The 23,130-nt window shown below is 36.5% G+C and overlaps 2 pseudogenes; one reads left to right on the top strand and one right to left on the bottom strand.

Moving 5' to 3' along the window:
- The first annotated feature begins 189 nt into the window (after window positions 1-189).
- LOC120152560 lies at window positions 190-1,952 on the top strand (annotated as a pseudogene).
- Window positions 1,953-3,156: 1,204 nt separating this feature from the next.
- On the bottom strand, window positions 3,157-22,182 carry LOC120152490 (annotated as a pseudogene).
- Between the last annotated feature and the right edge of the window lie 948 nt (window positions 22,183-23,130).

The raw sequence follows: 23,130 nt of genomic DNA, 5'->3' as shown, positions 1-23,130 counted from the left end.
TAAAATATCCGAATCGGTCATATATTTGAAAAAGAAATTTGTTCATATTCGATTTCGAGTAACATGGTTTGGTTACCGTAAATGATGCAGGCAACCTTGGAAGCATCAAAATCTTCTTGTTTACAGCATAGAATTACTTGAAATTGTTGACTGCTTTCTATTGAGTTTCATTCGTCGTATTAGTTTCCATTGCTGCATACCATGGGGAATGATGTGTGTTTTTGGGATGACTTTAATATTTATGCAGCTCCAGATAAGTTGAGTTCTTCGGGCAAAGAATTCTAGAGTTTTAACGTCGGAAATAATGGGAAACAAAATGGATTTTATAGAGCTGAAGAGTCAGGTGAAATGGGAGCAGTTGATTCCTTTCCTTGTTATGGAATCTATGGAGACGAATCAATGGTTGCCACAGGTTTCGGTTTATCGAAACAAGATCCGCAACAGCAGCAACAGAATTTTAAGGATTATGGTTTTCTTGATGGAGTGAGTTTCAATGCTCAATCTCTATTGATTCCGACGTGTTTCGATGAAATGGCGGAGCTTGGTCAGATCAACTATGGAGTCTGTGAGGATATTGATGGGGCAAAGAAGGGGAACCAGCAGCCTGTGTTTGTCTTTGCTTGGACTGCTGAACAACTACGGCAACGGATTCAAACGTTTTCACGGGGAAAGAATAACCGACGATGATATAACCGTATCCGCCCCGAGATAAAAAAAATTCAACAGAAGAAATCATGAGGATTTCTGGAGAGATGTTTGTAAAGTCATGTGGCCAAACTGTTGACGGAATCTTCATGATTGATCATCCTTTTAATGCTTCTTTTTCAGGATTGTCGGACCAGGAGACGAGGGATGTCGAGCTTGCCGTGCTTCTTCTAGCTGCTGCAGAGAAAATAGGGTACCAACAATATGAAAGTGCAAGCAGATTGCTGAGACAATGTGATTACATGTTGAAAACCGGGTATCAGATTCAGCGAGTGGTCTATTATTTCTCTGAAGCGCTTCGAGAGAAGATCGAAAGAAGTTCGTCCAAGGGTTTAAAGTGGAAACCATGGTTCAATATCGATGAGGCGATGATGACCATGAAACCCATTGTATTGGCATGCCATCAAGAGTTTCCTTTTGCTAAGGTTACACAATTTGCAGGGATCCAGGCCATTGTCGAAAATGTTGCCGAGGTGAAAAAGGTTCACATGATTTTGCAGTAAGACACGGTGTTCATTGGACTATCTTAATGCAAGCTCTTGCATCTCGACAACACGAATGCCGACTGGAGCTCCTGAAAATAACCGCTGTTTCAACCGAAGCAAAGGCTTTAGTCGAGGGCACCGGTGAGAGGCTCTCGAGTTTTGCTCAGAGTTTGGGAGTACCCTTTGCTTTTAAGGCTGTTATGGTCTCAAGACATGTTGGATCTTAGAGAATGTCACTTCGAAATCGATGCTGAAGAATCCATTGTCGCGTATTAAGCCTTTGCTTTCCGGAGACTGCTCGTGATGCAGAACCGGATCGAAAATACAATGACGGTACTCAGAGTCATGAATCCTTGTTTGATGGTGGTAACCGAAATCGAAGCCAACCATAACTCGCCCATCGAAGTACTGTTTTTCTTCAGCGCATACTTCGATTGCAGCGTGACCTGCATGAAGCAGAATAGTAACAACAGAGAGATCATAGAATCAGTGTTCTTTGGTGAGGGAATTCGGATCATGATAGCAACTGAAGGCGACGAGAGGAAGGTCCGGCACGTGAAGTTCGACGTTTGGAGGGTGTTTTTTGTTCAGTACGGGATGGAGGAAGCCGAACTAAGCATGTCATCCATGTACCAGGTAGAACTTATTCTCGAAACTTTTGCTGACGAGACTAGTTGTACACTTGATATGAACGGCAAAACACTACTCATCAGTTGGAAGGGAACTTCTATGCATTCGATTTCGGTTTGGAAATTTCTATAAACCCAGATAATGTCTCTTAATCTTTGATTTTTCCTACGCCTTCTTGTATGTTACACAACAATAATATCAATCGAACTAAATCGACTAGTTTCGATCTAAATATACCCATTATTGTATGTATATTCCAAACCTGGGGCTTGATTTGAGCACTAACGTATGAATTCATATGTAAATGACAAGCAACTATTAAGATTCAAGGCGAGATCCAAGGCGTTGCTCGAGGGGCTCACAACATCGCCGCTCATAAACACCATTCGGATCGAGTCATGGGTGCTGGCCACAACAGCAAGTGTAATAAGTGAAAGAGCGGCAACCCACATGGCTCTGCAGGTGGATCACAGCATGTTATACCTTCACCCTATGAGTTTTACAGTGTTGCTCCCGCAGCTGCTCCGACAGCACTGGCGGCGCCGCCTTCACAGTTTCAGTATCACTACCACGTGGCGTTTCTGGTTCCTTGCCCTACTAGTTCATGAGAGCAACTATTATGGTCTTATTAGCAATAACCATGCCAAGTATGTAAATGAATATAATGAAACAGAAAACATACATATGTGTGTTGCTTCTGTATCACCTTAGGTAAACCTTATGGGATGGATTTTAAGCTAATGTTTTAAGTTATAGATGTACTTTATCAATTAAAGCAAATTTATTTACATGTTCTACTTTTAATAAAAAAAAAAACTACTTATGTACTCTAGCTTAGCTGATAAAATACGAACACAAAGTCATTAATAAACTTGAGTGCATACCGAAACAGAAATAGAAACAATTTTAAAGAATTAAAATGTTTAATTTCCTGATATTTAAATTAAAATTATAAGCTGTAACTTCCATTGAAGTCACTTTTTAGAGATTTTTTTAGGGCATAATGATAAAAAAATTATTATCAACGTTTAATTGAATAATTATTTTGACTTGCATTGTTTTTTTAGCACTTTATTCCACCCCAACCCCTCCAAAGTTCAAAAATTAGGGCAATACCAAATTCTAGTATACAATTGGGTCTATAAATGAGGTTTTCAGCCCAAAAATAAATAAAATTTGGCCAATACTAATCTTATGTATCATCCCTCTAATATCAGCAGCCACAAAAGCTCAACAACGGGAACACTAGCACTTGTGCATGCCAAATTTTACTGCCCATTCTCTCGGTTCACAAAGCTGGAAAAAAGAGTAGAATAATTGATTTTTAAAAAAGGAAAAAGGTGAAAAGTAAGACCAAAAAGCAGGTAATGTTCTACAGAAGCAACAGTTTGGTGGTGAGGCTAAAAGCAGGAAGTCCAAAGCTCAGCTCAAAGCATCAGAAAAGGCCTGGTGGTAGTCCTGACATTTGCATAATGGCGTATAATTTTAGCCGACCTCTTGACAAACAATCTGAATTTCCTTCTTGACTTCCTGGTGTTTCCCTGAATCCACTTCTTTGGTATCCATACCCATAACCTTTAGTCACCAAGCACATTCTTGAGTCGAATACAACAAACAAGAAAACGAGTTAAACTGTGCATAATGATTCTCCAAAATTACCCTTAAGAACCATTAACAGCCATTTCAGGTGAGGATTTTTGAGGTATCAAGGGACAGTCCTCGCCGCTTAATTGTTGTCTACTGTCTGAGGGACTATGCACGCAATCTGAACAGTTTCTCGGAGGTTCCTTCTCTCTGTGGTTGTCCTCTTCTGAAATAGTTCTATCAGAACTTCTTGGACTGATAGATTCTTTCTCTGTATGATTGTCCTCACCCAAGCCTTTTCTCTCATCAGCTGATCGACTAGATAAAGGCACGGCGTTTGCAGTTTTCTTACTTGGCAGGACTGCGTGGCTTAGGGTTGAAAACAAAGCGGCAAATACACTATCTCTTGTTTTGGAGCTTTTACCCAGACGCTGCTTCTTATAAGCTTTCTCGTTCTCATGCTCCCTAGAAATCAACTTTCGCTTCAACCGAAGAGACTCCAGGGCTCCATCATCCTCTGAGGTTTCACTATGCTTCTTGGGAGGTGGTCTGTAGTCCTCATCATCCTCATCATCATCATAGTCAACAAGTCCCCCAGATCTCGGACTACAAAATCAGAACAAATATATAAATTATGAACCCCAAGCACACTGTACAGCATTCAGTCATCCATGATCTAGTAAGAGGTCACTGAAATACCTTAAAGATGGGTAGCTTGCAGCACCTCCATCTGATGAAACAGGCTGAGGCTGTACTTTTCGAGTGCGAGATTCAGATGTTGCATCCTCTTCGTCACTGCTTATACATCCAGATATAATCACTATAGTGGAAATGGCTCAGGGGGAAAAAAGTCAGTTCTTCAGTTGATGAAAGTATACCTGTCCTCATTGAAATATTCTTCCTCCTCTTTCTCCGGGGCACGCTCATCAATTCGTTTTCTTGAGTCCAACACATTAACATTCGCTTTTGTTCCACAATTTTCCAAGCACTGCAAACAGACGAGTAATATCAATGAAATTCTAGATATGTAAGTCAGCAGTAAAATAGGTAGGTAACTGGAATACCTGCTCATATTTGACTTTCAGAGAGTGAATGGATGCCAAATTCTCGAACTTAACAAACTGGTCCCAAAACGAATCAACTAAATATTTAACTAATAATTTCAGATTTTCCTGCATGGAACAAAGTTATTAGCAGAAATAATCATCAAGATATGTCTAACATCACCATATATAGCAGATAAATACGCACCTTGAGGATATATTCAAAAAGTTCCAAGACTGCCGAGTTCAGCACATTGTAACGATTTCCATTAGCAACGAAAGCATCTACAACTGGTTTGAGAAGGTTTTTCTTAACAAAATGATTGATCAAGTGTTCGTCCTGCAAGATGAAAGCTTAATTTAACCAGTGAAAACATGTTAACAGCTTTTCATCAGATTGCCAAAAATATATAGCACCCCTAAAATTGTTAGTTTGCAATAAATTGAAATAATTACTAAAAGCGGAAAATCAGTCCTAGAAATTATAACTTACAAATGCAAAAGATGAAAATAGTACCCCCAAAAAAACTCACAAGCACCACAAATCAAGTAGTTGGGAAAGTTCAGACAGGAAAGAGAGAATACATCCATCCTTTCCATTAATAATTCTGTTGACAATTAGCAAACCATATTCATATTATTCATAGTACCTCTATATGAGATGGTATGTGTCCTTTATAATTTGGAGTCTCAGGGCCCCAAGATTATGTCAACTTTGAGAAATGGGTCAAATGAGTATCCAACATAACATCAGGTAAAAATTTAAGAATCAAAGCCACATACGCATACCACATATCTCAAAAGATAGATATTCAAACTGAGAAACTAATTCCCACATCTCCGTAAGTAACCAAAAACACTCAAAAGAAAAGTCGGACACTAATTCACATGGTAAATAGTTTCACCTCCAATTTCATTCATTTCATTAATGCCATTTTTCATTCAACAGATAGCATCAAGGGCAAGTGTGAACAATTCAACTTTGATGGGATAGAATTTATTCTAAAGCTTAAACTGAACATGCTTACACGACGAGAGAGAACGGTTCGAACAAAGCGAACTGCAGCAACTACTAGGTACTTTTCCCTTCTCCGTGTAAGTAACAAAACTTTGTCTATAACGTTGTCAAGGAGAAAATTGCACCTGAACACTTAAGAGAAGGCCAATTAATACAATAGATTAATATGCCAAAATTTTCTAGATGATACACAAAAAGTATCCAAGAGATTACTTTATTCTATAAGGATGGTGCACAACACAAAAGCAAAGCAATTCACAAATGTTTAACAGAATTTCAGGCTTTGTGCTATTTTGACTTTCAACTCTTTTGGTACTGCTTGCCAAATTACTCGTTGACTGGCCAACCTCATCAGGACATGATAATATTAGGACATCAATTAGCTGGCCCAAATGCTTCTCATAAAAGATATCAATAATCGTATCTCTCTGCAACAAAAACAAATATGAAGTCAAGCACTTCAAAGAAATGGAACTAGTAAATAAAAAAGGAACTAGCAATGAAATCAGCAGAAAGAAAATAATTAAATCTTATCTGAAGTTTGACATTTTTCCAATAATAAACCGATACATATGATAAAACAAAATGCAACATCCAAAACTTTCACAGCTGACATAATATGAGTGAGGCATGAAAACCACTCTTCTGCCATGATATCTAAGTTATTTATACGGCAACCACCTCTCAGTAGTCTACACCAACCAGGGGATCAAACATAGCCTTGTAAAGTTTTTTTTTCTTTGAAATGAAGCCTAATGAAATTTAGCCAACTTTTGTGAGAACTCATCTTCTAATTGACCCTATGCATAACAAATTCAACTTGTTTTCAGGATTCTCATCTTCCAACCATGCTTGAATCTAATTTTTACAGAATTTTGTGTTTCTCCAACACCCACAGTAGAGAAAAGCATATTCACGTGCAACAAATCAACTTAAGACTGGTATATTTTGAAAAAGGGATAAGCTAGATCCTAAAGTGTAAAACTAATATTTTGATATAACAAATAAGGGCAAAAATGTTTTTGGACCAAATTGAATTTGTTCAAACATTGCAAAAACAATTCAAAGTTTTTAAGTTTTTAAAAGGTTAAACATGCAATTTTGGGCCTGGTTTCGAAACCCCTTCAAGAGGTTTCGAAACCCCTGAGCAGAATGCAAAACTTGCCAAAGGTTTCGAAACCCCCTTGCCCAACGGTCAAAATTTTAAATGAAGGTTTCGAAACCCCTGCACAGAATTGCAGATTTGTCAGCTCCCAACGGCTAGAAATGGCTAGTAACTCATTCCAACATATAACATTTGAAGAAGTAGACTAACACATATCCAAGCATTGATCATCAAGAGAAAAGTTTTCATTCTTTATTCTTTGTTTTCTCTTGTAAATAGTGTGCTTTAGTAAGCTAAATTGTGTAAACACCTACCTTGTAAGGATTTTTCTTGTTTACATCTTTCCAACTTTGTAAAGGGGTTTTGGTTCTAGTTTAGCCAAGTGAAAAACTAGGGAATTGTAAAGGTTACCCTTGATCCTTGAAAAAGAACAAATTAGTAGATTTGTTGGAAAATCCTAAGTGAGGAGCTTAGGTAGTGGATGTAGACTTCTTTGAGGAAGTTGAATCACTGTATATCATTATGCAAATTTTCCTATATTTATACTCCTTACTCCCTAAATTTCAAAAAGCCAATTCACCCCCTCTTGGCATATTTCGGTTGATCGATCAAGCTTCATCGAGCCTAACATAAAGTGATTGACCTTGAGGAATTCATGTAACCTACCCAATTAGAAAGGCTGTCGACATTTTCTACTCCTCTGTTTGGGCTTCAAAGGGCAGATTAATTCTGGAAACTGACTGCAAGAATGCAGTGGAGTGGGTCCACTTACCCAGTCTCTCTCCGGTGTTTTTTAGTAATTTAATCAAGGAAATTAAGTCTTATGTAATGTTCAGGGGTTTGGTAGTGCAGTTTATTCCTAGGTGTTGTAATTGGGAAGCCGACAGGTTAGCTAAGGCAGGGATTGGCTAAGTATTTGCTGTTTTGTAAAGGCTTATAATGTATGTTTCTGTTATTAATAAATTGAGGTACTCTTTTCCTCCTTCCGCTGGTTGACCTTTTCCTATTCGAAAAAGTCAACTACGAAGGAGGTTTTTAATGAGACCTCCAACTTCTATAAAAAAAAAATGTAATTTAGGTTGAGTGTAAGTCTATACAATTTCCCTATACTAAAATATAACACTTGCATATGAAAATAAAGATAAAGGCAGGCACCTGGGCTCCCGACAATGCAAACGAATCCAGTAAACTACGAAGAATTTCTAGAAACTGGCAATGCATATCATCCCCAAAATCTGTTATCATCCCTTTAACCTGTGAGCATACAACTATATTAAGTTCTAATTCTATCTCCACATAAAACATGTGTAACACAGTTATGGAAATCTAAGTTCATCAAGCGGTAATGCTTCGATACAATAAGTGCATCATACCACCCAAAAATCTCAAATAAAATACGTACCAAAAGTCCTAAAAGTGGAATTCCTTCAGGAAGAACAACATAAGAGTGCAGAAGGTCTGGATCCTGATTCAAGAACAGTATGAGGATGTCTGTCCTGCATACATAATTGAGACCTATTATTAGGACTGTAATTAGAGGAGAGAAAAGTTTACACGCTAAGCTGGAAGGCAGAAACATATTAAAGTGATGCTAAACTTGCATTACCCCGTTAGTACAAGCTTTTTATCTTGAGTCTGCAATGCATCAGTGATAATTTCGAAGATACCTTCCTTTATAAGATCCCTAAATGACAGAAAAAAGGAACCCTTCAGTCATAAATTATAAACAAATAACTGTTTAAAATATAGTTCTGGAGAAGTGGTAGCTTACGGAATCAAGATAAAAACATGAAAAGAATGTTGTTACGAGATATCATCTTGTAGAAAAGCCTACCTAAATAGTTGAAGCTGCTGCACCATCTGCAGGCTCTTGCTTAAACTACAAAATTCATGCAAGAAATATACCCATAGAAAAAAAAGGAAAAGCCAAAATGATCGGTGCCAAATCAATTGGAATAAATCATATAGTTAAACCATGAAAAGAGCCATAGATAATAGATAATATATATTCCAGTGTTATTAAGGCACATGCCTAGGCAATAGAGTGAAACAGGATATGTAGATTTCGCCTTTAATCTTTTCAGGCAAAGCGATTTTATTAGGCGCTCGCCCTAGCACACTTTATTGCACTTTGGCCTTGAAGGCTAGGTGACAAAAAGCTAGCCAAGGTGAAGCAGCTGTCAGTTTTTAACTTTAAGCCTTTTTGTTTATTTTTTTTTTAAACTTAAAAGCCCACTGAGCTCAAGCAATGATGCCAAGTTTTAAATCTCTCTCATGTTCTTTTATACCTTTAAAACTCGAATACCCGTTGAAACTGACTTTTAAAAGTTTTCTCCTTTTATAATTTTTTATTATTTAAAAAACTCAAATACCATGGTTTTCTGAAGCCAACCTTTAATTTAAAGTTTTTTTTTAATATCATTTTCTCATTTTATTAATTATAAACATACTAGCTGCTAATTACGTTGAACTCTGTTAAATCATCAAAACCTAACCTCCCTCAAACATTCATGTTGTAAGGTAAAGACTTGTATTTTTTTAATTATTATTCTATATTTTTCTTTCTGTTAATTATTTTTCTCCTGGCTTCTATTTTTCTATTATAAATTTTTCATTAATTGTTAAACTTGAACAGTGTTTTGAATTTATAAAACGTATTTTATTAAAAATTATCTTAACTAGTTATTTTTTTACATACATTTTACACATTTATTTACTATTATATGTATGCACCATATCCTACTCGGGCGAGCGCTTTTTCTTTTGCACCTCAGGCTCAGGCTTTATAGAGGACTTCGCATCTTGGGTGTGCCTAGCTCCCTCAACAACATTGAGATATTCAAATAAAAAAAATACAAATATTTGACCTCACCTAAAGCAACACCTTTCAGGACCTAAAAAAAAATCTAGGATTTAAATGTATAGAAGAAAACAGAAAAATCGATCACCTTAGACAAAGTACACCCAGACCTAAGCTTTAATTCATTTAACCTCAGTTAAACCTAAATATTTTATGAATGAATTAAAATATATGGCGAAAATTAAATTACTAAAAGAAACTCCAAAACTGTTTACTTCTTAAGTAAACCCCTATACTTTTATTGTACCCAAATAAACCCATGTTCTTCGATTTCAATTTGTGTCCATATAAACCTTTATATCAACTGAAAGATAAATTTATGTTAAGGGATTTCATACAAATTAAAAGTTAAGGGCCTATTAAGTACTAATAAAGGTAAAGTGCATACTTCAATGCAAATTAAAGGTTAATAACATATTTTGGTCAAATTAGATCAATGTCATATTGGGTACAATAGAAATAAGGACTTGACAGAGTGATAAAGCTTAAAGGACTTTTTTTGTTATTTCAGCCTAAAATTTAGGTTAACGTTGTATTTGGGTAGAAGTATAAGGATGTTATGGCCTCTTGAACTGGATCTAGTTATGGGTCTATTTAACAAGGGAATGGGCCGATGGGGTATGAAGATGAGGGAAGTAAGGGTTTTTTTTCTTATTTCAACCTATGATGCGATTGTTCAAGCTCTAAGGACGGAACCTGATGACCTCTTGAGAATAAGATGAAGTCTGAAGTATAAACTGTTAACAAATTTTCTGATGTCGTAAATTCAGAAGAGCAACTGACGCCAACGGCGCAAGAATAGGCTCCTAATAAACAAAAAATATAACTGCAGGAATTAAATTGGGGGAACCACCTCATACAAAGCAGGAAACACAAATGCATAGAAAATAACTGAAGTAAAGGAACTAAAAACTAGTTAACTAATTATTTTGCTGTCCACTCTGTCTCATAAGTGTAGCACTCGTACACCTGATAAGGCTTGCTAATAGACTTACCTAGACAAAGTGATGAAGTTGAAGGATTTTTTTGCTATTTCAGCCAAGAATCTAACATCTAAATGGATTAAAGAAGTACAACATCAATCATCTCACTCAAATTCAAAAAGAGAAGGGCTAAAACTGAAAGTCAACAAAGTTATATCTCTAAGAATCTGCTGCTCATAACAATTAGCTTCAAAGTAAATGAAGCAACACTCATAACCAAATGAAAAATAATTAAGCAATTAAAATTCAATGTCAGAAGTTACCAGATTTTTCTTTGATTCACCAGATGTGGTGGGTGATCTCAACCTAGCAAACCATTCCTAAATAAAGGTGCTGTCATCCTTCAATAAAGAAATAACCTACAAAACATTATCGTGGTTAGTTAAGTGGAAAGAAACAAACAGCCTAATATATTAACAAGCAATAAATATCTTACTATAGCGTTGTTAGAATGAATTATAGAATTGAGACTGGCAACTGTAGCCTCATCCAATACCCTTGCCAAAACAACATCCTGAATGATGTAATCAGAAGCAAGAATTACACAACAAAAGACATGAGAAGGACTCATGAGTGAACATTTAAGATCCTTACCTTCAAATAACCAACTCGGTATGTCTGGTGTATTTTTGATCGGACCATTGAATTTTTAATTGAAACAGCCTGTAAAACAATATGAATAAACTCTTTTTACATTTTCTCACCGGATTTAAACTTCCTATATACACCTCCACGGTATGCAGTATGACCCATTGAAGAATAAATTACCTCTTTAAAAATAACATGATCCGTCAGAAAATTACGATGGTGCACCCGAGGAACATCAGGATCGTCTGCGAACCAAAGAAGAAACCATCTAACTAAAAGAAGCTAAACTATCAAATGATAGGAAAAATCGAGGAAACAAACATTGAACATAGAACTTTCAAAATGACAATTTAAAAAGTTATTTGCATAAAAAATAATTGTATATGATTTTATAATTGAAAGGCACATCTAAACAGTAATATATGTAAAGTTGCAAATTGAATATCCAATTCAGTCCAGCAATGGTCACTTATGGTAAATCTGTAAACAAAGATATACTTACATTCAAGGGAACCAATAATATCCATGAGCAATTCATCCCCAAACATTTTCTCAAAAATTTGAGAACTATTCAGCAAAACTGTAAGAGAACCAATAACATAAATCGATTAGGAAATCAGCTGTAAAATACAAGCAAGTGTTAATAAAATAAAAAAAATAAGAGCTATCAAGTGAAAGTGTACTAACTTATCCCCTTGACTATTTTAAATATCATGTGAAGATCATCCATATTTTCCAAGTCTTTGCAGATTCTAAATAGCTCCATCAGCTTCTGAAAGAAATCTTGCTGCATTGAAACCAAACTCAGTTTAGCATGTCTGAATATTTAGAATTGACACAGGTAGAAAGCCAAGACAAAGTCGTTGAACTATAAAGTTGAAACAGAAACAAAGAAAACCAGGAAATCAAACAATAAAAACATAGGAAAAATAAGAAAATAACCCAGAAATGAAGTTCATAGTTACATGTAGCAAAAAGATGTTTAATCTCTCTCCCATATGACATGGAAGATCACTGAGATTACACAATCTCAGAAGGTCGAGAAGCCAGAGGAAACCAATTTATTAACTTCAGAACACAGCCACAACTAATAACTTAATATGACAGAATACCAATGCTATCAATGGTTAAGTAGCGTTAATCACAGAATACTAAACTGCAAAAAGGTCTAGATGCAGAAGAAAATAATAAGCTTGAACAAAGTTTTCAAAGAAGCATACATCATTTAATATTAGTTCTGTCAACCGCATCTGATCAGCAATGCCACTCTCAGTCACAGTCTGCAGGGAAAAATCGAGCAACTTAATGAAAAAAAAAGTATAAACAGGTATTCCTGAATATAATAACCTGAAGAATCTTTCCAAAAATATAAGCAGAGCATACAGAAAATATAGGGACTACAAAACATCATGTAAAAGAAAAAGAAATTAGAACACTTACTCTCTGTTACAATTTACAAGTGATTATAACCTAAGCTCAAATAGAGAAAACCAAGACAAGCATAAATAAAAACGAATAAATAAATAAACCCACTTAAATCATATAAAATAAGGAAGAAAAACATGAACACGGAAAATATTTTTAGGAAAGAACCCCAAAAATCATGCCATGCAACAAAAATAAAGATAAACAGAATGCAATCAAGGGACAGAATCATTCATTAGAACCTTGAGGATTATGGGGAGAGTTGAAAGCTCCACAGCTGGCAATTCCCTCAACTCACTATTCATGGAGTGAAATGTTTCACCTGCGGTAATAACATATGAAACAGTTGTTGTTCATGATGGTATTCCAAATTGCACAATGATAGCTTCGACATTATGCCTAATACAAAAACAGTGCACATTCTCAGAAAACGATTGTTCTGTGCATCTGCATCAAGGCCGAAGATCATGACCTATCAACAAAAGAACCCATTTAATTAAGGTTTTCCTACTGCTAAGGCAGAAGAAAAATATATCATTTGATTAAAAAAATTACAATATTTCCAGTTTCCGGAACATAAAGTCTTTGTTTCGACAAGAGTTACTGAGAGAGTTAACCATTTACATGGATCCAATGTTTAATCAACTTGAGTGGATAGTTAGGAGCTACAAGGATTTCAAGAAAAGCTTACCATTGAGAGAACTGAAATGCATACTTCTTTGCACATTACAAATTTGGTCCCTGCAATAGAGAAAGAGCACAAATAAAGGGAGAAGGGAAATAAAAGTTGACATCATAAACTTCCAGGATGATGAACTTTAAGAAAAAGGATATAAAGATTGAGATCAAAAGCATTGAAAGAGGATAAAGCAATTTATAAACATTATTACCATATGTAAGAGCATCCCGTGTTCTCTTGAAAACTAATTGCTAATTCAGTAGAATACTCGGAGCCTCTCCATGATATGATTGTATCTGATGATAAATGAACATATCATTCAATCAAACTGGTACTTTCACAAGCAACATACTTGGATATTAGTTAAATCAGAAGAATACCTTCTTGTTTTCTGTAAATGTCATCAGGGCGGATACGATGTGAAAGCAACGTTTCATTATCTTCATCAAAAACAAACAAAGCCAGCTCTTCTGATCTCTGATTATAATAATTTTTTTTTATGAGATCTCTGATTATAATAATTACATTCATTTAAAACGAAAAAGACATTTTAATCTAAATAAATTATTTTCAAGACCTAAATCCAGTATATCCAGATTCAAAAACACAAAAACCAAAATTAAATAGAAGATTTGAACAGACCTCCAAGTAATCAACAGTGACATGCCCAGTTCCTTGATCATCCCATTTACCATCCTCACTCAAACGATAGAACTTTACTCGCTGAAATTACAAGAAAATATTTTGACCCAAAAGAATAGGAGTTAAATAGACTTCGAAGACATGCGAAATTCAAAGAAACAATCATCAGAGACTGAAAAAGGAAATTTTATTTTACGAACCCTTCCCACCACCTCGTCTATGATTCTCAACCTCACCAACTAAACCACCCACTTCACCTTTTTTTCTCCATTTCATCCTTTTTGAGGGTGAGCCTTCATTTTTTTTTCAAGTAAACTTTTTTTATGGGTGGTTACTTGGAAGCTATGATTTGAGAGGATTGATGACATGTAAAAATGATGAGAATGGAGGTTCTAATTGGTGCAAAAGGTTCATGGAATATTTTTCTTGAAAAAGTCTGGTGTATCAAAGGATCATATCATTCAAACACTGCATAGTTCCAGTGTTACACAACATGAAATTAAACATTTAGATGCTACCTGAGCCATTCCCTCTTAACAAGATACAATTTAACTAAGAAATGAAGAGAATGTTTAAATATAATTTCCAAACTCATGCGAAATTCACAGAATATACAACATGTGAAGAGTATAAATCTAGTTCACTAAACAATGATATCATTTCATAGTCCCAACTACACAAGCTAGAATACTATTTTAGCTATCCCACAGATGACATGAAATTAAACCTTTAGATGCTACCTGAGCCATTCCCTCTTAACAAGATACAGTTTGACTAAGAAAAGAAGAGAACGTTTAAATATAATTCCCAAACTCGTGCGAAATTCACAGAATATACAACACATGAAGAGTATAAATTTAGTTCACTAAACAATGTTATGATTTCATAGTCCCAACTACACAAGTTGGACCTGGAATACTATTTAAGGTATCCCACAGCTGACAAGAAAACTTCTGATCTCAAAACCACCTCCACACCCCCACACCCAAAAAAAAAGATTCAATAATTACAAGCTGTTAAGTTAACATACTTTTATAGAATTCAAAAATGAGTGAGATAGGTAGAGAGAGAAGTGCAGAAAACTCGAAAAAGTCCATTGCTTCCGCTGAGGAATGGACAGTGTTCAATGATAATCTTAGTAAGAGGGTTTCAAGACGTGTGCTTAGAGAGTTTTTTAGCCCTTATGGTCAGATTTTGAGAATATTCATTCCGCGGTTTTTAGAGAAATCAAAGTACAAGTCCTCGACGTTCGCTTTTGTCCAATTTGTTGATGAGGAAAGTAGGGAAAAAGCTATCTAGTCTGTGAATGGGAGATGGTTCGATGGGAGGAGATTGTCAGTAGGGGTTGCTAAGTATCAGAAGGGGACTAAGAAGGAGGTTGATGATGGGAAGAGTATGCTGAGGATCAAGTCAAGAGAGCAGGATCTGGCTTTCAATGGGTTAAAGGCAAAGTCGTTGCAAAGCTTCAGGGATGGCAGAACGTATAAGGAAGTAGCGAGGTCTGATGTAAACAAGAGAAGAGAACAAGGGTCAGAGATGTTTGTGGAGGGTAGCAAACGTAATGCTACTGGTGTGAGGAACGTGTGGGAGATGCATATTGCGACAGACAATTTCAAGTGGGTGAAATGATCATTAACATGAATAATGAAATCATCTTATGATTATGAGTCGGTAAAGGAAGCTTTGGAGATAGAGGGATTGGGAATCCAGGTGTCGAGATGGGGTTATGCTTGGAAGGCTTGTATCATCACTTTCGATTCTGTTGATGAATTTTCTTATGCTTGGGAGAACAAGAAGGAAGAGTTGTCCTTGTGTTTCGATTGGTTAGCTCCAGCAGTAAATGAGAATGGAGTTCCTTTGGCTTTGTGCCAAATAGAACTGTGTGGTTTGCCTTTATTGTGTTGGAATGAGGCTTTCTTGGAGAAGCTTACTGGGGATTGGGGAAGGTTCATTGGTTTTAAGGAAGAATCAAAGATGAGATACGACCTTTTGTCTGCGAAGGTTTTGTTAAGGGTGGAGAGTCCCTTCGATGTTCCAGAAATGGTTACTATAGGTTCTTATGGTAGATCTTTCAAAGTTAAGATTCTCATGGGGTTTGTGTTGATCCAGCCGAAGGAACTGGGGAGGAAGATGGAAGAGAAATTTTCAAACAAGGTGAACAGGGATTTTGTCCTATCCGAGTCAGAGGAGGATTGTGTTCCAGAAAGAGCAGTTGAAGGAGAAGATTTTGCAGAGATTTCTTCGCATAAAGTTATTTCTTGGCTGAATAATGGCCATAATAGTGGTATGAATGGAGTTACTAAGGGTCAGGCTATTTCAAGAAAGTCAAATGCAGAAAAGTCCAATGGCGGGCTGTCAGTTTTTGTTGAAGATAGGTCTTTCCAAGTGGGAGGTCACGTGGGGCTAGGTCTGAGAGAAAGTATTTCTCCCGTTGAAAAAACCCAATCTGATGTTAATGAGGCTTCCTTAAACTCTACAATGAAAATCTGTCCTTCTGGGCCTGCATATAATGTAAAAAGGATTGGAGATAAACTCATTTTTCAGCCCAATAACAGTTCAGTCAATCCTTTGGTCCATGTAGAAGTTGATAATCCTAGGCAAGTGATTATAATTTCAGGGGGGAGAAGGAATTGGTACAAGTTGAGCAGGGCGTCGAATTGATTGTAGAGCAGGCTATCGAACAACGGAGTATACTTGAGGATATTGTGCTAAATTCTCATAGACAGATGGACTTTCATAGGAATAGTGTATCTGGTGACCATGAGGTGGATGGCAGATTCTTAGATAAGGAGAGCAGTTTGGATTCTACAAAAAATTTTGGTCAGGACTTTTCTCGGTCAAAAAATTTAATGAACAGGAGAAATTTCAGAATTGCTCCCTATCATTCGGGTAGCGTATGTTCGGAGGGTGAAGTGGAAGTAAGATTTCATGATAGAATATATAGGAGGGTGACTAATAGCATGGACAGGGAGTCAGTGGAACATGCTAGGGATGTGTCTCAGCCATCTCAAGACTTTGTTCAAGCCAGGCAGGAAGCGGAATATACTAGGGAAGTTTGTGACATGCTGGGAATTTCTTTTAAAGGGGGGAATCAAATTGTAGAGGAAGAGATTTTCAGGATGGAGATGTTGGGGACTGGAAAGGCCTCCTGATTGTACCTTGTGGATTGAATATGGTGTTGAATGTTATTAAACCAAATGTCAAAACTGAAAATGATTACATGGAATATTAGGGGGCTTGGGAAGTCTGAAAAAATCAGGGCAGTGTCGAGGTTGGTTCTTAGAGAAAAGCCTGCTATTTTATTACTTCAGGAATCAAAACTGAATGTCTGTCGAAGTGGATTAACAAGAAAGCTTGGGAGTAATCTGCTCAGAGATAGTTGTTTTTTTCCAGCTGATGGTTCAGCAAGAGGTCTAATATGTTTATGGAATGAGAATTACTTTGAGGTTAGTGCACAGATTAACAGTAGTAGATTTATGGCATTATCAGGGAAGTTCAAGATGAGCAATTTTGAATGGGTCATTATCAATGTGTATGGTTCATTAGTAGAGGCTGATAAAGAGAAATTTTTTAGGGATTTTTTGTGTGCTGTTCAAAGCATCAACTTGCCGGTCTGCTTGGGGGGGACTTTAACGCTTATCTAGACCCTGAGGAGAAATGTGGGTTTACTCAGAATTGGCACTCTATGGATATGCTTAGGTCTTTTATTCAGTCATCAAATCTGATGGATCTATCGTTAGTAGGGGGCGATTTACATGGTGCAATAATAGAGAGTCACCTACTTGGGTAAGGCTGGATAGATTTTTGATTAGTGGCTCATTTTTAAATCAGTTCCCAAATGTGATCCAAAAAATGCTTCCTAAATCCCTTTCGGATCACAATCCAATTTTGTTGGTAGAAGAATGCAAAAATTGGGGTCCTAAGCCGTTTCGGTTCTATAATTACATGCTTGAGGAAGATGGGTTTGCTGGGGTGGTGGAATCTTCATTATCAAATCTAAGGAAGGGTATTAGTGGTAGGGGTTTGTTTTCACTACTTAGAGGAACTAAGCAGGCTATTAGGAATTGGCCAAGGAATAATCACAGGGGATTTTCCGATGATATTTCTGAATTAGAAGCCAAAATTAATGGTCTGGAATTGAAGCTACAGGAAGAGGGGACTTCTTTTCAAGAATGGGACTTGCTGGTTGTTTCGAGGAAGGAGTTGTGGAATTTGCATAGGAAGGAGGAGAACATTTGGTTACAGAGGTCAAGAGTGAAATGGAGTATTGAGGGGGATAGAAACACAAAGTTTTTTCACATGTGTGCTTTAAATAGGAATAGGTTTAACACTATTTCTTCATTGAAGGTAGCTGAGGATGTTGTTTCAGACCCGGATCAGTTGAGAGGCTTTGTTTTTTATTATTTCAAGGACAATTTTAACTCGGTAACAACCCTAGAGGTGGACAAAATTGATTTGAATTTTGCTAAATTGACAGATGATCAAAAGAAGCTTCTTGAAGTTAGATTCTCAGAACAGGAAGTGTGGGAGGCAGTTTTCCACTCGGATAGTGCCAAAGCATCGGGGCCAGACGGTTTCACCATGGGTTTCTTTAAGAAATTTTGGCCATCTCTGAAGCCATCTATTATGAAATTTGTCGAAGACTTTTATAATGGAAGGAACTGGGAGCATGGGGTCAATCATTCATTCCTAACGTTGGTTCCAAATATCAGAAATCCTGAAGGTATAGAAGATTACAGACCGATAAGCTTAGTTGGCAGTCTGTATAAAATAATTTCCAAAGTCCTAGCTAGAAGGCTTGTAGCTGTTATTAATGTTATGGTTAGTCCGTCTCAGTTCGCCTTCATTCCCGGAAGGCAGCTACTGGACTGTTCCTTTTTGGCTAATGAAGTTATTGAAGATTGGAGGAAAAAAGAGAGGAAAGGTGTTGTTTTCAAGGTGGACTTTCGAAGGGCTTATGATTCGGTGGAATGGTCGATCTTGTTGAGACTTCTGAGAATTATAGGTTTTGGAGATAGGTGGATTTCTTGGATTGATTTGTGCATCTCCTCTGCTTCAATTTCTGTTCTTGTCAATGGTTCTCCGACTAATGAATTCAAGATGGGGAAAGGGTTGAGACAAGGCTGCAGTTTGTCTCCAATGTTGTTCAATATTGTTGAGGAATTACTGAATCTAATGTTGATTAAGGCTGCTGATTGTGCTCTGTTTGAAGGGTTTAGTGTTGGTAGGGCGGAAAATAAGTTTCATTTGACGCATCTACAATTCGTAGATGACTTAATACTTTTCCGCAGGGACTCTTCTGCCCAAATTATGAATATTAGGAGAGTATTGAGGGTCTTTGGTTTAATGTCAGGCCTCCAACTTAATTTATCTAAGTGCAAGTTATTTGGAGTTAATATGGATGAGGAGGTTATAAAGGAATGGGCTACGATCGCAGGTTGTGGTGTGGGGGCTCTTCCTATGACATACCTTGGTTTAACGATAGGTACTTACAGAAATTTGGATCTGTTGTGGGAACCAGTTCTGCAGAAGTTCAATAGCAAATTAGAGGGCTGGAAAGCAAAATCATTATCGATGGCAGGGAGATTAGTGTTAGTGAAGCCTGTTTTGTCGTCCTTACCAATTTTCTTCCTCTCTATTTTCAAAATCCCTCTAAAGATTAACCAAAAGCTGAATTCTTTGATGGCTAAATTCCTTTGGGGTGACGATCCCTTGAAGAAGCGGATTCATTGGGTGAATTGGAAAATTGTGTGTCAACCGTACAAGGAGGGTGGTTTGGGTGTCCTGGATTTGTCGATGGCGAATAGAGTGCTTCTGGGGAAGTGGGTTTGGAAGTTTGCAAATGATAAACATTATCAGTGGAAGAAGATGATTTGTTGCAAGCACAATATTAGTAATTTGTCTCTTTCAATTAACAAGGCTGCTAACCCGTAAGATTCATGGATATGGAGAGGAATTGTGAATAATTATGAAAAAAAGGACGATATTGGGAATTGTTTGAGGTCCAATTCCAAGATCCAAGTGGGGAATGGTAGATCAATCGAATTCTGGAATGACATTTGGGCTAATAATTTCACCTTAAAAGAACAATTTCCTAGGATTTATGCTTTATCGATTAACAAAACGGGGAAAGTTGTGGACATTGGCTGCTATGATAATAATTGTTGGAGTTGGAATATTTGTCTGAGGAGGAATTTATGCGATTGGGAATTGGATCAATGGATATCTCTAATGACTTTGATTGATAATATTGTTTTGACTGATAATGTTGATGATTTTCTAACTTGGTCAGGGAGTGGAGATGGTTTGTTCTCAGTTAAGGCTTGTAGATCAGCTCTTATTCGTAGCTCTGGAGGAAATTTTCAGTGGAAGAAATGGGTTTGGTCTGGATTGGCTCCCCCAAAAGTTGAAACATTTTTATGGCAAATATCTCACCAAAAATTTGCTGTTAGAGTGGAATTGAAGAAAAGAGGTGTTCCTTTGGAAGAGTTATTATGTCCTTTATGCCAAAAGGAGGAAGAAACAATTCACCATTTATTTATGTTGTGTCCTGTTGCTTGGGAGTTGTGGAATTTGTTCATCAATTTATGGGAGGTTAATATTGTTCTGCCCAAAGATCCCCCGTCTCTACTTAGTTCATGGTCTGTTTTGAAGGCTTCTTCTTCTATTTGGAATTTCATCCCGGGTGTTGTTATGTGGTCGATTTGGAAGGCTAGGAACTTAGTGGTGTTTGAAAAATGGAATTTTGAGAGCTCTACATTGTTCTTCATTTGCAGATTCAGGTTGGCCAAATGGTTCCTAGCTAAATTTCCTAAAGCTAACATCCAGGTAGATTTATTAATAGGAGATCCAAGGCTTGTAGATGGTTTAGCAGTCAATTTTCACAAGAAGAAGAAGGATCTGTGCTGGTATCCATCTCCACCTGATTTTTATAAATTCAATGTGGATGGGGCTGTTAGAAGTGATGGTTTGCAAGGTGGAATTGGAGGTCTGTTGAGAGATTCGAATGGCTCTACCGTGATCTATTTCTCTAAGCATGTCGGACCTGGTCCTCCTCTGTTTGCTGAGTTGAAAGCCATTAAAGAAGGAATTGATCTATTTCTACATTCGGATTAGGCGTTGAAGGGAAGACTTATTCTCGAAAGTGATTGTAAAACTGCAGTGGATTGGATTTTCAGGCCTTCTGAGGCTCCTTCGGTCTTCAGTTCTTTGGTTCGGGAAATTGGGGATGTAATTTCTGGTAGGGATATTATGGTTAGTCTGATTCCTAGAGCTTGTAATTGGGAGGCAGACAAGTTAGCTAAGGAGGGGATAGGTTGAATGTCCTTAGTGTTAGTGGTTATGTTTGGTATTTTATTTCGGGTGATGTTGTAAATTATATGTAATTCTGGTTTATTAATATATTGAGGTACTTTTTTCCTCCTTCCGCTAGTTGACTCTTCTCAAGAGGCAACTATGAGGGAGGTTTTTAATGAGACCTCCTATTCCTATCAAAAAAATAATTACGACCTGTTGCACTCCAAGATAACAGGAAGTTAAAATATGACAGTAAAACCATTCTATCCACACAGGATTTTCCCCAGAAAAAATATCTACAATTAACTAGCATAGCAAACAAACTAAAATCCCAGTTAGCTAGCAACCTAACCAAAAAAAGCATGATAACAGGTAGAATGACTAACAATTTTTTCATGCAATCAGTACAGTCTAGTTACTCTAGTACATATCTTTTGACATCAACTATAGTAGAATCGTCCAGCAAAATGAATCATAACTTATTCCAAATTTCTCATTCGTAAAATTTATTGATGATTAAAACACAGCTCTGACCACATTTCATGAGCTAATTCACTTCAGCAAACAGTTACCAAAAACTAAGGACTAATACTATGAAACAGGGGAAAAGAGTCGCAATTTTACCTATAAGGCAGAATTAATTTAGAACTAATCCAAAGATAAGAACTTCACTTACTCCGTAAATTCCAATTATTCCCCAATGATAAAAACAAAACACCAAAAGCCAAAACTAAATACCTAACTCACCAAGGAGTGAAGCAGCACGAAATAAGGAAAAATTATAGGGACCAAAAGAGGAGAGCGAGATATGAACTGACCTGCAGCGAATTGGAGTTGCCTTGAGATTTCTCTTGAGCGCCCATCGCAGCTTCTCGCTCTCTTATTTCAAAATTTCTCGAATCCCAAAATAGCCACGCGGAATCGTAAAGATTGAGGACTCGGAAGTTGAAATTGAAAGATTTAGGGGATACTCTGGAATTAGGGCTTTGGGGAAACGAGACGAGAGATGAAAGCGCGGGCCGTTGAGATAGTACGCGGGAGCTAAATAAGATTTCCTTTGTGAAGGGGGGATCAATAGAACGCCATTAACGAAAGCTGAATAAACTTTCTTTTGTTTTTCCGGTCTGCTGTTTGGTTCGTTAACGTGGGAATTAGAATTAGTAAAGGAATTGAAATCTAAATCTAAAACATATTTGATTGGTAAAAAATTTAATTGAAATTTAATTTTATATTTTTTTTTGATTAATAGACATATTATATGGATTTGATTTTAGTAATCTAAAATTATAGAATTGTCTTTTTTTTGTTTAATTTTAGTTTATCTAATAATTTACATGTAGAAATATATTATAAATATTTAAAAAATATTAAATTTTCATTTTATTGATTGATTATTCATTTTAATAAATTATAAAAATCATACTAATAAATATCATAAGTTAAAATCATCAAATTAGGGATGACATTAGGTTGGGTTTTTGGTCCACCCGACCCGACCCGAGAATAAGGGAACCTCCACCCGAGACCCGACCCGATCAAAATAAAGTTTCACCCGATCCGACTCGAAATAATAAAAAAATATTTTTATTCAATAAAAACAGTGACTTAATTGAACAAAAATTATATATATAGGGGTATTATTGTAATTATTCCTAAATATACAAAAAATTATATATTTTTTTCGGGTCGGGTATTTTTCACCCTAAACCCGAACCCAACCCGAATATCACATTTAAAAAAATCCGATCCGACCCGAATATCACTCTTAAAAAAACTGACCAGAACCTAAATTTTAAAAAAAAAATCCGACTGATCCCAATTTTTAAAAAAAAACCCGACCCGACCCGATCCCAATTTTTTTTAAAAAAAATTCGACTCGAATATCAAAAAATTAATTAGGGTAATATAGTCAAATTTCATATTCCTTCCTCCAAAGAATTTCAATTTCATCATGTTATGGATGAAATTTACTTTTTCTCCCTTGATGAAGTTGAATTTCAATTCTCTCTTTAAAAACTTGAACTAAACCTAAAAAAAATTATAGAATTTAATTCCAATTCTCCTAATTATAAGGGATTCTACCTAAC

Source organism: Hibiscus syriacus, unplaced genomic scaffold (genome assembly GCF_006381635.1).
Source record: "Hibiscus syriacus cultivar Baekdansim isolate YM2019G1 unplaced genomic scaffold, ASM638163v2 tig00111092_pilon, whole genome shotgun sequence".
In the NCBI taxonomy this organism is placed as follows: Eukaryota; Viridiplantae; Streptophyta; class Magnoliopsida; order Malvales; family Malvaceae; genus Hibiscus; species Hibiscus syriacus.
This window is presented reverse-complemented; position numbering and strand designations above follow the sequence as displayed.